Raw genomic sequence first — 14,039 nt, 5'->3', positions numbered from 1 at the left:
GGAGCTGGTCACGGTGTGTGGAGAGGTTGATGGGCCCATGCAGGCGGGGGCTCTGTGAACACTAAGAAGTGTTGGGGGCAGAAAGGGTAGGAAACCTGGGCATGACAGTTCCATGAGTACAAGGCTCCGACCTCACTGCGGCAAGCTCTGTAGAGGCCATTGCCGCTGGGAAGATGGGTCCCCCCTCATTTTGCCCGGCATGTTGGGACCCAGTCTCAGGATCGGTCATGGAGAGAGATGGCTTGAGGCAGAGTGTGCAGCTCATCAGCAGGTGAGCAGAGTGTGCCCCATGGGGAGGAAACTATGATCTGTCTCCCCGCCCTCCCCCAGGCCCTGCTCCATTCCCCCTGCTTAAGCATGACCTTCCTTATGTTCCAAAACCAGGAGTCAGGCATTGTGCTGCCCCCAGAGCCGGCAGCCTGGAACTTGCAATGATGGGTTATTGCACTCAACCAAAAGTATTTTAGAATAAGGTCTGTATTCTCCTTCTGGAACTAGTTATGTGCAACATGATGGTGCATTGCTATTCTTACATCTACTGCCGATCTCTGGATTCTGGATTTTAAGTGAGGAGTTTAAAATGCCACAGCCTTCTCTTACATGAAAGAAGAAACCTATGTCTTCACCCAGCCTTCCTCTGATTGTGAAGACATGGCAATTATTATTCGAAGGCTCAATTGTCTACCTATGAGTTTTAGGGAAATTATTTCATCCATCTACATCCTTAAGGCACTTTTCATTGAAAATATTACCCATATACAGGCAGGAAATTTATAACAGATGTGTAGCTCCCTCTAGATGTGCATTCTGACCTTGTCACATTTGTGTCCTCACAGACATTATTGACAACTTGAAAAATAAGCTCTCAACACCAAGATGGTGACATTAGAGAATGTGGTATAAATGGAATTTCACATGTTCTCAATTAGAAATGATTTTTAATGGTGAAGGAGAAATTAAAAATATTCTCATTTTGAATTGAATATAATAGACGCATTATGTTGTATTAGTTTCAGGAATATATCCTAGTGACTGCGTGTGTATACATTATGCTCTCCAAAGCATGCAACACTTTCTTACAGGATTGACTGTATTCTATGGGCTGTGCCTTATATCCCAATGACTTATTCATTCCATAGCTGGAAGCCTGTATCTCTTTCTCAGAGCTGTCAACTTTTTTATTTAACCCAAGTATTATGGTGCTAAACACCATAACCTGTAGGTCAGCAGGTGTCAATTTGCAGTCTGTATTTCTGCGAATGCTGCTTAAAGCATTACACATGATATCACTACGTCAATAAATTCGGTTTCATTCTTCACTCAGTAAAAAGGAGAAGGAAAAGGTTTCTTTGTGTCCCAAGCAAGCCCTTCGCTAAGACCCTTCTGGATCAGGAGAACAGGCTTCACTGGACCAGCTGCACTCTCAGTACTTCCAGCTGAGCAGCCATGGCCTTGAGCATTGCAGGAATTCCCACGGCGGCCGGCAGAGGGCGCGCACGTACCACGCCCAGGGAGAGGCCGGGCCTCTGCGTGGGCAGTGCTGGCCTGAGAAGGCGCCCACTAGGCTTTTCTGATCCAGGGCGCCTCCGGGCTGGGAAGGCTTCCTTGCTTCTGAGGACCCAGTGCCTCTGAGTGTGGGCAAAGAGCCAGAGCTGCGTTTCCAGCAGGTTCCGCCCCCGGGCCTGGGGGAGATCGTGGAGGCTTCGCAGCCCCTTGGCGTCTCCTAGGTGGTGGGGTTGAGTCCCGAGGCGGGGGAGGCAGGGCCTGGGCGGCTTCCCCGGAAGCGCGGGTGGTCGGTTGGCGGCACAGCCCCTCGCTTTTTCTGGGCTGTTCCGTGGTTTGTTCCTCATTTCCCCTGCCGGTATTTCCCTGGAGGATCCGTGGATTCATGGGGTCCCGTGAGGCCACGTCAGAGAGGCTGGGCTTGGTTTGTTCCAGGTCAGGCTTGTTTCGGGGGAGAAATCCTGACACAAATTCAGAGGAACAGGAGCCGCATTCAGTTGGGAAGTGAAGACGCCAAATGTTGACTCTCAGGACCTTCTAAAAGAATGAGCTGGGACACAGCTCATTTTCATAATTTGAAAATATTAGCCAAGGTGCTTATAGTAAAGTCGTAACAGATGTGTAGCTCCCTGTTAGTTGCATGCGACCTTGTCACAAGTGTCCATCAAAGATATTATTAGTGACTTTTCAGAGAAGCTCTCAACATCCAGATGGTGATGTTAGAGAATGTGGGATAAATGGAATATCACAGAGTCTAAATTAGGCATGATTTAAAAAAAAAAATTTTAATGTTTATTTTTTCTTTTTTTCAGAGAGCGGGAGCTGGGGAGGGGGTAGAGAGAGGGAGACACCGAATCTGAGGCAGACTCCAGGTTCTGAGCTGTCAGTGCAGAGTCTAAGGTGGGGTCAAACTCATGGACTGTAAGATCATGATCGGAGTCGAGGTCGGACGCTTAACTGACTAAGCCACCCAGGCACCCCAGGAATGATTTTTTTAATGGCAAAGAAAGAGAAATTAAAAATAGTGTAAAGGATGTCGATTATTTATTGAAATATTGTTCACACATTTGTTGTATTAGTTTTAGGCATAAAGTGTAGTCATTCCATATGTCTATAAATTATGTTGTACTTAACCACAAGTGTGGCTATCATGTGAAAGCATGCAACATTATTATTACAAGATTGACTCTATTCCATTGGCTGTACCTTGTAGCCCTAGGACTTATTGATTCCAGAGCTGGAAGCTGGTATCTCTCTCTCAAACGTGTCAATTCTTTATCTAACCTAAGTATTTTGGTGGTAAACACCATTACCTCTTGTTCAGCATGTGTAAATAGGTGGGCTGTTTTTCTGTGACCCTTGGTGCAAGCGTTACAAATGATGTCATTACATAAATAAATGTGGTTTCATTCTTCACTCACAAGAAAGGGGAAGGAAAAGATTTCTTAGTGTCCCAGGCCCTGTCACTAAGACCCCTCCCAATGTGGAAAACAGGCTTACTTGCCCAGAACACCTTCAGTCCCTCAGCTGAGGGCCATGGCATTCAACATTGAGGGAATTCCCATGGTGGCCAGCAGAGGGCGTGCGAGCACCACAAACCCTGGGGGAGGGCTCCTCTCTATGCACGGTGATTGCCGGCAGAGGGCGCCCCATCGGCTTTTCTGACCCAGGGCACCTCAGAGCAGGAAGGGCTTCTGTCGCTCCCAGAGCACTCAGGGCCTCTGCCCTTGCCTGAGGACAGAGACCAGAGCTGCGTTTCCAGCAGGTTCTGCCGCCCTCCCCAGGGGAGACCTTGGGAGCCTTGCAGCAACTTGGTGTCTCCTGAGTCGCCAGAGAGAAGCTGCCTTGTTGCACTGAGTGTGGAGGAGAGGGCCCTGGGTGGCTTCCCTGGGCACTGGCCAGTCGGTCAGCAGCACAGGCCCTTGCATTTTGTGGGCTGTTCCCGTGTTTCATTCCTCACTTTCCCGGACAGTATTTGAACAAGACGTATTTTATTAAAGGACCCGTGGATCGAGGGGTCTCACGACATCACATCATGGATGCCGTGGATGGTTTGCTCCAGATTCAGGCTGGTTTCCAGGGAGAAATCCTGACAGAAATTCAGAAGACCGGGAGCTGCTTTCAGTTAGGATGTGAATACATGAAATATTCGTCTCAGGACCGTCTAGAAGAATGAGCTGGGACCCACTTTCCGAGTCCTGCTGGAACCAAAGACCGAGGTAAGGGCACAAACTGTCCCCCACATCTTACATGCTTTTATAAATTTTCACGGTTATTTTTCCAACCTAGTGAAGTGATTGAAAACTACAGAAAACCTGGTAGGTAGGTGCCATTAACCTTATGTTATATTTTAGTTTAAATTCCAGGTGGTAAAGTAGAGTGTAATATTAGTTTCAGGTATAAATATAGAGCAACACTTCCACTTTCACTGGGTGCTCATCCCAGGTGCATGTCTCAATCCCCATCACCTGTTTCACCCATCCCCCACCCCACTGTGGAACCCCTAAGTTTGTTTTCTAGTTAAGAGTCTGTTTGTCTCTGTCTCCTCCCCCTCCCGCCCCCTTTGTTTTCTTTCATTTCCAGGCGTTAGTGAAATCACCTGGTATTTGTCTTTCTCTGACAGGCTTATTTCACCCAGCATAACATTCTCTCGATTCATCCACCTCATGGCAAATGAAAAGATTTCATGTTTTTCGGGCGAAATAATGTTTCATTCCATATACTACATCTCAATTTATTCATCAGTTGATGGAAACTTGGGCAGTTTCCATAATTTGGCTGTTGTAGAAAACGCTGCTGTCAACATCAGGGTGCATGTATCCCTTTGAAGGATTATTTTTGTATTCTCTATGTAAATACCTCGTAATGAAATTGTTGGATTGTAAGGTAGTTCTATTTTGAATTTTTTGAGGACTCTCCATGATGTTTTCCAGAGTGGCTGCACCAGTTTGCATTCCTACCAACGGTGCAAGAGGTTTCCTCTTTCCCCACATCCTTGGCAACACATGTGGTTTCGTCATTCATTGATTTTAGTCATTCTGACAGATGTGATGAGTTATTTCGTTGTACTTTTGAACTGTATTTCCCGGAAGATCAGTATTGTTGAGCATCTTTTCATGTGTCTCTTAGCTATCTGTATGTCTTCTTTGGGTAAATATCTATTTGTGTCCTCTGCCCATTTTTAATTGGAATTCTCATTCTTTGGGTGTGTATAATTATATATTTTGGACACAAGCCCTTTATCAGATGTCATTTGCAATTATGATCATGCTGTAGGTTGTGTTTTAGTTTTGTTGATTATTTCCTTGGTGACAGAAGCTTTTAATTTTTATGAAGTCCCATTCTTTTTGCTTGTGTTTCCCTTACCTCAGGAGATATATCAACAAAGGTGTGTGTACAGCCATTGTCAAAGAAGATACTGCCTGTGTTATCCTCTGGGATTTTTATGGTTTCGGGTTTCACACGTAGGTCTTTATCCATGTTGGATTTATTTTTGTGTATGTTCTAAGAAAGTGGTCTGTTGTTGTTTTGTTTTGTGTTGCAAGTTGCAGTCTAGTTTTTCCAAAACCATATGTTGAGGAGACGGTTTTTTTTTTAAGTGTATTTATTTATTTTTGAGAGAGAGAGAGAGAGAGCATGCAGAAGAGGGGCAGAGAGAAATGGACAGAAAGAATCCCACACAGGCTCTACACTGTCAGTGCAGAGCCTGACACGGATTTCAAACTGATGAATGCTGAGATCATGACCTGAGCTGAATCCAAAATTAGACGCTTCCGTGACTGAGCCACTCATGTGCCTCAAGACTATCTTTTTTTTCTATTGGATATTCTTTCCTGCTTTGTTGAGGATTAGTTGACCATATAGATGTGAGTTCATCTCTGGGTTTCCATTCTATTGATTTATGTGTCTGTGTGTTTTTCTTTTTCTTTCTTTCTTTCTTTCTTTCTTTCTTTCTTTCTTTTTTTTTTTTTTTTTTTTTTTTTTGCCAGTGCCATACTGTTCTGCTCACTACAGCTTTGTAATATAACCTAAAGTCTGGAATTGTGAGGTCTCCAGCTTTGCTTTTCTTGTTCAAGTTTTATTTGGCTGTCTGGGGTCTTTTGTCGTTCCATACAAATTTGGGGATTACTTGTTCTAGTTCTGTGACAAATGTTTTGTTAGGGTGATGGGGATTGCATTACATGTGTAGATTGTTTTGAGGAGTGTAGACATTTTAACAATATTTGTTCTTCTCATCCATGAACATGAAATGTATTCTCATTTCTTTGTGTCCTCTTCCATTTCTTTCATCAGTGTTTCATAGCTTTTAGAGTATAGGCCTTTCACCTCTTTGGTTGGGTTTATTCCTGGTATGTTGTGGTACTTGTTGCACCTGTCAATGGGATTGATTCCTTACTTTCTCTTTCTGTTAATCCGTGATTCATCTATAGAAACGCAATAGATTTCTGTACATTGGTTTCTGTATATTGTGACTTGTGAAACTCATGTATCACTTCTAGCAATTTTTATGGGGGTCTTTCATGTTTTTTATAGAGAGCATCATGTCAGTTACAAATAGCGAGCGTTCCACTTCTTTCTTGCCGATTTGGTGCCTCTTATTTCTTTTTGTTGCCTGATTGCTGTGTCTAGGATTTCCAATACTATGTGGAGTAGCAGTGGTGTGAGGGGTCATCCCTGCGTTGTTCCTGACCTTCGAGGAAAAGCTTTCAGTTTTTCCCCATTGAGGATGAGATTAGCTGTGGGTTTTTCACAGATGGCCTTTAGTATGTGCAGGTAGGTTGAGTCTCAATCTATGTTGCTGAGGGTTTTTATCATGAATGGATGTGACATTTTGTCAAATGTTTTTCCCGCATCTGTGGAAAGCATCATATTGTTCTTCTCCTTTCTTCTATTACTGTGGTGCATCATGTTGATCTGTGAATGTGGAACCACCCTTGCAGCCCAGGAGTCTATCCCAGTTGATTATGGTCAATGATTCTATTAATGTATTGCTGAGTTTAGTTTGAATGCATTTTCATGAGAATTTCTGCATACATATTCATCAGGCTATTGGTCTGCAGTTTTATTTAAAAAAAAGTCTAAATATATTTTTAAATGTTTATTCATTTACTTAGAGTACATATAGGTGAGGGAGGGCAGAGGGATGGGAAAGAGAATCCTGAGCATGCTCCACACTGTCAGCACAGGGTCCAATGCGGGACACGAACCCAGGAACTGCAAGATAATGACCTAATCCGAAGTTAAGAGTTGGACAGTCAACCGACGGAGTCACCCAGGGTCCCCTGCAGTTCTCTGCTTTAGGAGAGTCTTTATCTGGTTTTGGTATCAGGGTAATGATGGCCTGATGACATGAATTGGTAAGTTTTCCTTCTTTTTTATTGTTTGTAATAATTCGAGAAGAATAGATACCACCTCTTCTTTAAATGTTTGGTAGAATTCATCAGTGAAGCCGGCTGGCCCTGAACTCTTCTTGTGTTGGGGGAGATATTTTTTTTTATTTTTTATTTTTAAAAAAAAATTTTTTTTTTCAACCTTTATTTATTTTTGGGACAGAGAGAGACAGAGCATGAACGGGGGAGGGGCAGAGAGAGAGGGAGACACAGAATCAGAAACAGGCTCCAGGCTCTGAGCCATCAGCCCAGAGCCCGACGCGGGGCTCGAACTCACGGACCGCGAGATCGTGACCTGGCTGAAGTCGGACGCTTAACCGACTGCGCCACCCAGGCGCCCCGAGATATTTTTTTTTTAATTACTGATTCAGTTTCTTTCTGGTTTCACATTTTATATATCTTCCTGTTTCAGTTTTGGTAGTTTATGTGTTTCGAGGAATTTATCCATATTTCTCAGAGTGTCCAATTTGTTGCCTATCGTTTTCCCTAATATTATCTTCTAACTGTATTTCTGTGTTGTGGACTGTTATTTCTCCTCTCTTATTTGTGATTTTATTTGAGTCCTTTCTCTCTTCTTTGTGAAAAGTTTGCCTAGGAGGTTTTCAAGGTGATTACTGTTTTTAAAGAACCAGCCCCTGGTTTCACTGATTTGGTCTAGTGTTTTTCTGGTTTCTATTATCACTTATTTCTGCCTTAATGTTTATTATTTCCTTCTTTCTGCTGTCTTTAGGCTTGCATTGTCCTTTTTCTCATTCCTTTGGTTGTTAAGTTTCGATTGTTTGAGATTTTTCTTGCTCTGTCAGGTAGGCTTGTATTGCTATATATACTTCCATCTTAGGCTGCTTTTTTGCCTCATTCCAAAGGTTTTTTACCAGTGCATCTTCATTTTCATTTTCATTTGTTTCAGTGTATTTTCTCATTGATTTCCTGGGTGACCCATTCGTTTAGTAGCATGTTGTTTAGCCACCCTTTATTTGTGGCCTTTATTCTTTCTTTCTTTCTTCCTTCCTTCCTTCTTTCCTTCCTTCCTTCCTTCCTTCCTTCCTTCCTTCCTTCCTTCCTTCCTTCCTTCCTTCCTTCCTTCCTTCCTGTCTTTCTGTCTTTCTTTCTGGATGACTTCAAGTTTCCTAGCTTTGTGGTCAGAAAAGATGCTTGGTCTAATCTCTGTCTGGGTATCTGTTGAGGCCTGATTTGTGACCTAGAATGTGATCGATTCTGGAGAATGTCCCATGTGCACTTGAAAAGAATGTGTATTCTGCCATTTTAGTATGGAGTGTTCTGAATATATCTGTTAAACCCATCTGGTCCAGTGTATCATTCAAAGCCATTGTTTCCTTGTTGATTTTCTGTCTGTTGATGTGAGTGATATGTTAAAGTCCTCTACTCTCCTTGCATTATTATAAATGAGTTTCTTTACATTTGTTGTTAATTGTTTTGTATATTCAGTGATTATATGTTGGGTGCATAAAAATTTACAATCGTTGGATCTTCTTGTTTGGTTTCCCCTTTATTATGAGATTGTGTCCGTCTTCATCTCTTGTTACAGCTTTATTTTTTTTAATTTAAGCTTTAGTTGACGTACAGTGCGTGATTGGTTTCGGGAGTAGAATTTAGTGATTCATCAGTTACATACAATGCCCAGTGCTCATCACAACAAGTGCCCTCCTTCATACCCATCCCTCACCCATCTTCCTCCATCAACCCTCAGTTTTTGCTCTATCATTAAGAGACTCATATGGTTTGTTACCACTCTTCTCTTTTACTGCCCCTTCCCATGTTTTCATCTGTTTTGTTTCTTAAATTCCACATGAGTGAAATCATATATTTGTCTTTCTCTGTTTGACGTATTTCACTTAGCACAATACATTCTGGCTCTATTCACATCATTGCAATTGGCAACATTTCATTCTTTTTGATGGCTGAGTAATATCCCATTTTATGTATGTATGCATTACATATACGTATGTATATACATATATATGTATGTATGTGTATACATATATATACACACACACACCTACCCCACACCTCCTTTATACCTTCATCGGTTGATGGACATTTGGGCTTTCTCCATAGTTTGGCTATTGTTGATAATGCTGGTATAAATATTGGGTGCATGCAATTTCACTATTAGGTATTTATCCAAAGGGTACAAAAATGCAGTCTTGGTTTTAGAGTTTATTTTGCCTGATAGAAGTATTGCTACTGGCTTTCTTTTGACGTTGTTGGCATGAGAAATATTTCTTCATTCCCTCCCTTTAAGTCTGCAGATGAGTGTAGGTCCAAATAAGGCTTTGTAGGCAGCATCTAGATAGGTCTTGTTGTGTGTTTGTTTGTTTGCTTGCTTGCTTGCTTGCTTTTTTTTCTCTTGTCTATTCTGACACCCTACCCAATGTCTTTTGATTGGAGCATTTAGTCCATTTACATTCAGGGCAATTATTGATAGATATATATTTAGTGCCATTTTATTAGTTGTTTTGCCATTGTTCCTTGATGTTTTCTCTGATCCTTTGTTGTCTGTATGACTTTTGGTCTTTCATTTCCACTCAAAGAGTCTGATTTAAATATTCTTTTCTTTTGACTGGTATTACATTTATGTATTTATTTTTAATATTTATTTATTTATTTTTAAATTTAAGCCCAAGTTAGTTATCTTCTAGTGGAATCCAGTTTCAGGAGTAGAATTTAGTGATCCATCAAGTACAAAAAATACCCAGTCCTCATCCCAAGTGCCCCCCTTCATGCCCATCACCCATTTAGCCCATTCCCCTATTCACTAGCCCTCCAGGAACCCTGCATTCGTTCTCTATATTTAAGAGTCTCTTATCGTTTGATTCCGTCTGTGTGTCTTATTTCTGCTTTCCTCTCACTATGTTTATCAGTTTTATTTCTTAAATTCCACAGACGAGAGATATCATATGATGTGTGTCTTTCTCTGACATATTTTGCTTAGCATAATAGAGTTCGGTTCCATCCATGTTGTTGCGAATAGCAAGATTTCATTCTTTTTGATCGCCGAGTAATATTCCATTGTATCAGTATACCACATCTTCCTCATCCATTCATCAGTCAGTGGTCATTTGGGCTCTTTGCATAATTTAGCTTTTTTTGGTAATGCTTCTGTAAACATTGGAGTGCATGTGCCACTTTGAGTCAGCGTTTGTGTATCCCTTGGATAAATACCTAGTAGTGCAATTGCTGGGTCATTGTGGAGTTCTGTTTTTAGTTTTTGTGATAAATCTCCATACTATTGTCCAGAGTGGCTACACCAGTTTGCATTCCCACCAGCGTTGCAAAAGGGTTCCCTTTCTCTGCATCCTTGCCAGCACGTGTCGTTGCCTGAGGTGTTAATTTCAGCCATTCTGATAGGTCCGAGGGGATATCTCCTTGTGGTTTTGATTTGTATTTCCGTGATGACGACTGAGGTTGAGCAACTTTTCATGTGTGACCAATCTGGATGTCTTCTTTGTTAAAGTGCCTCTTCATGTCTTTTGCCCATTTCTTCATTGGCTTCTTTGGTTTTTGGGTGTTGAGTTTGATAATTCTTTATAGATTTTGGATATTAACCCTTTATGTGATATGTCACTTGCAAATATCTCCTCCCATTCCATTCAGCTGCCTTTTAGTTTTGCTGATTGTGTCCTCTGCTGTGCAGAAGCTTTTTATCTTGAGGTCCCAATAGTTCATTTTTGTTTTTGTTTCCCTTGCTTTTGGGGACATGACAAGCAAGAAGTTGCTGTGGCCAGGATCAAAGAGGTAGGTTGCCTGTTTTCTCGTCTAGGATTTGGATGGTTTCCTGTCTTACATTTAGATCTTTCATCCATTTTGAGGTTGTGTGTGTATGGTTTCAGAACATGGTCCAGGTTCATTCTTCTCACTCTCCAGTTTTCCCAGTACCATTTGCTGAAGAGACTCTTTTTGTCCATTGGATATTCTTCCCTGCTTTCTCACAGATGAGTCGGCCATATGTTTGAGGGTCCACTTCTGGGTTCCCTATTCTGTTCCATTGATCTCTGTGTCTGTTTTTGTGCCCGTACCATACTGTCTTGATGATTACAGAATTGTAATACACGATAAAGTCCAGAATTGTGATGGCTCCCACTTTGGTCTTCTTCTTCAAGATTACTTTGGCTATTCAGGGTCTTTTGTGGTTCCATACAAATTTTAGGATTGCTTGTTCTAGCTTCGAGAAGAATGCTGGTGCAATTTTGATTGGGATTGCATTGAATGTGTCGATAGCTTTGGGTAGTATTGACATTTTATCAGTATTTGTTCTTCCAATCCATGAGCATGGAATGTTTTTCCATTTTTTTCCATTTTCTTTTTCTGTCTTCAATTTCTTTCATAGATGTTCTGTTGTTTTTTCTTTTAATTTTGTTAATGTTTATTTTTGAGAGAGAGAGCAAGAGAGAGAGAGAGAGAGAGCGCATGAGCAGGGGAGGGGTAGAGAGAAGAGGGAGACACAGAATCTGAAACAGGCTCCAGGCTCCAAGCTGTTCGCACAGAACCCAATGTGGGGCTTGAACCCACAAACTGGGGAATAATGACCTGAGGTGACGTTGGTGCTTAACCGACTGAGCCACCCAGGCACCCCTCTATTCTTTTGAGTGTACTGGTCTTTTACCTCTTTGGTTAGGTTGATCCCTAGGTATTTTATGGTTTTCAGTGCAATTGTAAATGAGATCAATTCCTTGATTTCTCTTTCTGTTGCTTCATTATTGGCATATAGAAATGCAATCAAATTCCGCATATTGATTTTATATACGGAGGCTTTCCTGAATTCCTGTATGAGTCCTAGAAGTTTCTTGGTGGAGTCTTGTGGATTTTCCACGGAGAGTATCACGTCTGCGAGGAGGGAAAGTTTGACCCCTCCTTGCCAATTTGGACACCTTGTATTCTTTTTGTTGTCTGATTGCTGAGGCTAGGACTTCCAACAGTATGTTGAATAACAGTGGCCAGAGTGCACATCCCTGTCGTGTTCCTAACATTAGGGGTAAAGCTCTCAGCTTTTCCCCATTGAAGATGATATTGGCTGTGGGACTTTCGTATCTGGACTTTATGCTGTTGAGGCACGATCCTTCTATCCCTCCTTTCATGAGGGTTTTCTTTTCCCATCAAGAGAGGATTCTGTATTTGGTCAAATGCTTTTTCTGCATCTGTTGAGAGGATCATGTGGTCCTTATCCTTTCTTTTATCAATGTGATGTATCCCATCAGTTGATTAGCAGACATTGAATCAGTTGTGCATCCCAGGAATAAATCCCACCTCATTGTGGGGATGAATTCTTTTTCTGTGTTGTTGGATCCAGTGTGCTAATTTTTGTTGAGAATGTTTGCATCCAGGTTCATCAGGGAAATTGGTCTGTAGTTTTCCTTTTTAGTGGGGTCTTTGTGCAGTTTGGAGTCAAGGCCATGCCGGCCTCATAGAATGAGTTTGGAAGTGTTCCTTCCATTTTCTGGCCATAACCTTATCTTGTTCCTTCATTTGGGATGCATTCCTCTTGTCTTGGCATTTTGGCTGAGTATTTGCCTTCTCTGTGTTCCAAAAGCTCCTTAGGTTACCTGCCTGTGAGATAAATGGCTTTATGAAGAGGATGTCATCTAGTGTCCAGGGCCGGGCACATCAGGGAGTGTCTGTGGTGTGTGTTGCGTGCACTGTTTTGTGTTCTGGCTGCACTATCCTTCAGGCCAGTCGTATGGGCAATGTATGGTCCTTGGGCGGAACGTGGTGAGTTTTATCTAGGTCTGTTCTGATCTGCTTGTTAAATGAGACTTGGAACGACTGCCACTAGAAGTGAAGCCCTGGACAACTGTCTGGTCAAGAGAGGTGCTGTGGTCAGGGGCTTCTGCTGGTCTTCTGGGGAAGGGGCCAGCTCCATTGGGATGGAGGCAAGCTTGACCTGGAAGGCCAGTCTTGCCAGAGCACAGGGTGTGGTCTTTGATCTAAGCAGGTTAGGCAGTCAGTGTGGGAATTGCCTTGTTTCCAGCAGGTGGCTCTGTGTTTATGCTGGGGAGCAGAGGAGGGAAATGGCGTCACCCAGCTCCTCTGTCCCAGATCCTTTGTCCCCTCTTCTGACCACTGCCTCTCAGGGATGCTCCGCAAGATGAGTATATAATCTGCCCACTGTGTGCACCAGGCATTGTACAGATAAACTGTTTCCATGCCATATGCCTGCAAGTAGTTTGCTGCCTTCTCTCCAGGAGTAGGCCAGTGCCCTTAGGGATGTGTCCCAGCCAAGACTGCTAACCTTTGAAAGCCCATATTCTTGGGGTGCTTGGATAGCTTGGTTAAGTGTCTGACTCTTGATAGTGGCTCAGATCATAAACTCGTTGTCATGGGATTCTCTCTCTCCCTCTCTCCCTGTCCCTCCCTTGCATGTGCTCTCTGTTTCTCTCAAAATAAATAAACTTAAATTAAAAATTAAAAAATTAGTGGCATGGAATACCTTATTTAGGCAAGATTGTCTCCCTGAGGGTGATGGCAGTGGTCTATCAGTAAAATTTCTAGCACTGACTAGGCAATTATGTTGACTGGTTAAAGGTTACATTCCTGCAGGGATGAAACTAGGTTTGGTGATGTGGGGCCTATGATTTTTCTTAACGTTCCAAACCCAAATTTTTACACATTCATTTTTTATTAGAAATATAGCCCTAAATAATATTTAGCCACCTACTGCCAGCCCGATTTTCATATCCTGGGAAACTATGACCATCTCCTAATCATAGATGAAGATCAACTCTGTGGCTCTAAGATCTTTGTGGGTCTAAGTTACTTTGATACGTTACTAAGATCTTTGTGAGTCTAAGTTACTGCTGGACTTTTGAAATCTTTGACCCAGGGACCCCCAGCCAGGTTGCTGAGCCACCACGTAGGCACAGAAGCACCCTTTCCAAGTCACCTCTTCCTAAAGTGTTGTCTTTCCCTCTTGTACTTCTGGGTCTTATCCCTTGGCAAGTCACATATCCTCATGCAAACCTGTCAAAGTGGCCCAGAGAAAGTTGCTTGCCTGTGACTGCCACTTCATAGTCACATCTTTTCCTTCTGAAACCCCTTGAACTCCCTATCTTTCTTCCAGTCTTTGAATATCTCTGATTTGGAAATATTTGATTCTGTTGTATTCTTGCTAAAAATATGCATGAAAATGTT

The 14,039-nt window shown here is 42.3% G+C and overlaps 1 long non-coding RNA gene across 2 annotated transcripts in view; it reads left to right on the top strand.

Moving 5' to 3' along the window:
• Positions 1-3,164: 3,164 nt before the first annotated feature.
• The window catches only part of LOC147571728 (uncharacterized), a 62,386-nt gene continuing 51,511 nt past the window's right edge, over positions 3,165-14,039 (top strand). Inside the window, exon 1 of one of the 2 annotated variants that reach the window (XR_015247101.1) lies at positions 3,165-3,722. This is a non-coding gene — a long non-coding RNA (uncharacterized LOC147571728). Of the gene's footprint in view, positions 3,723-10,378; positions 10,650-14,039 lie in introns of those variants that run through there. The other variant, XR_015247102.1, reaches the window with a different exon arrangement.

Source organism: Puma concolor, unplaced genomic scaffold, assembly GCF_028749965.1.
Source record: "Puma concolor isolate L17-30 unplaced genomic scaffold, mPumCon1.1.hap2 unalloc_scaffold_102, whole genome shotgun sequence".
Taxonomy (NCBI): domain Eukaryota; kingdom Metazoa; phylum Chordata; class Mammalia; order Carnivora; family Felidae; genus Puma; species Puma concolor.
This window is presented reverse-complemented; position numbering and strand designations above follow the sequence as displayed.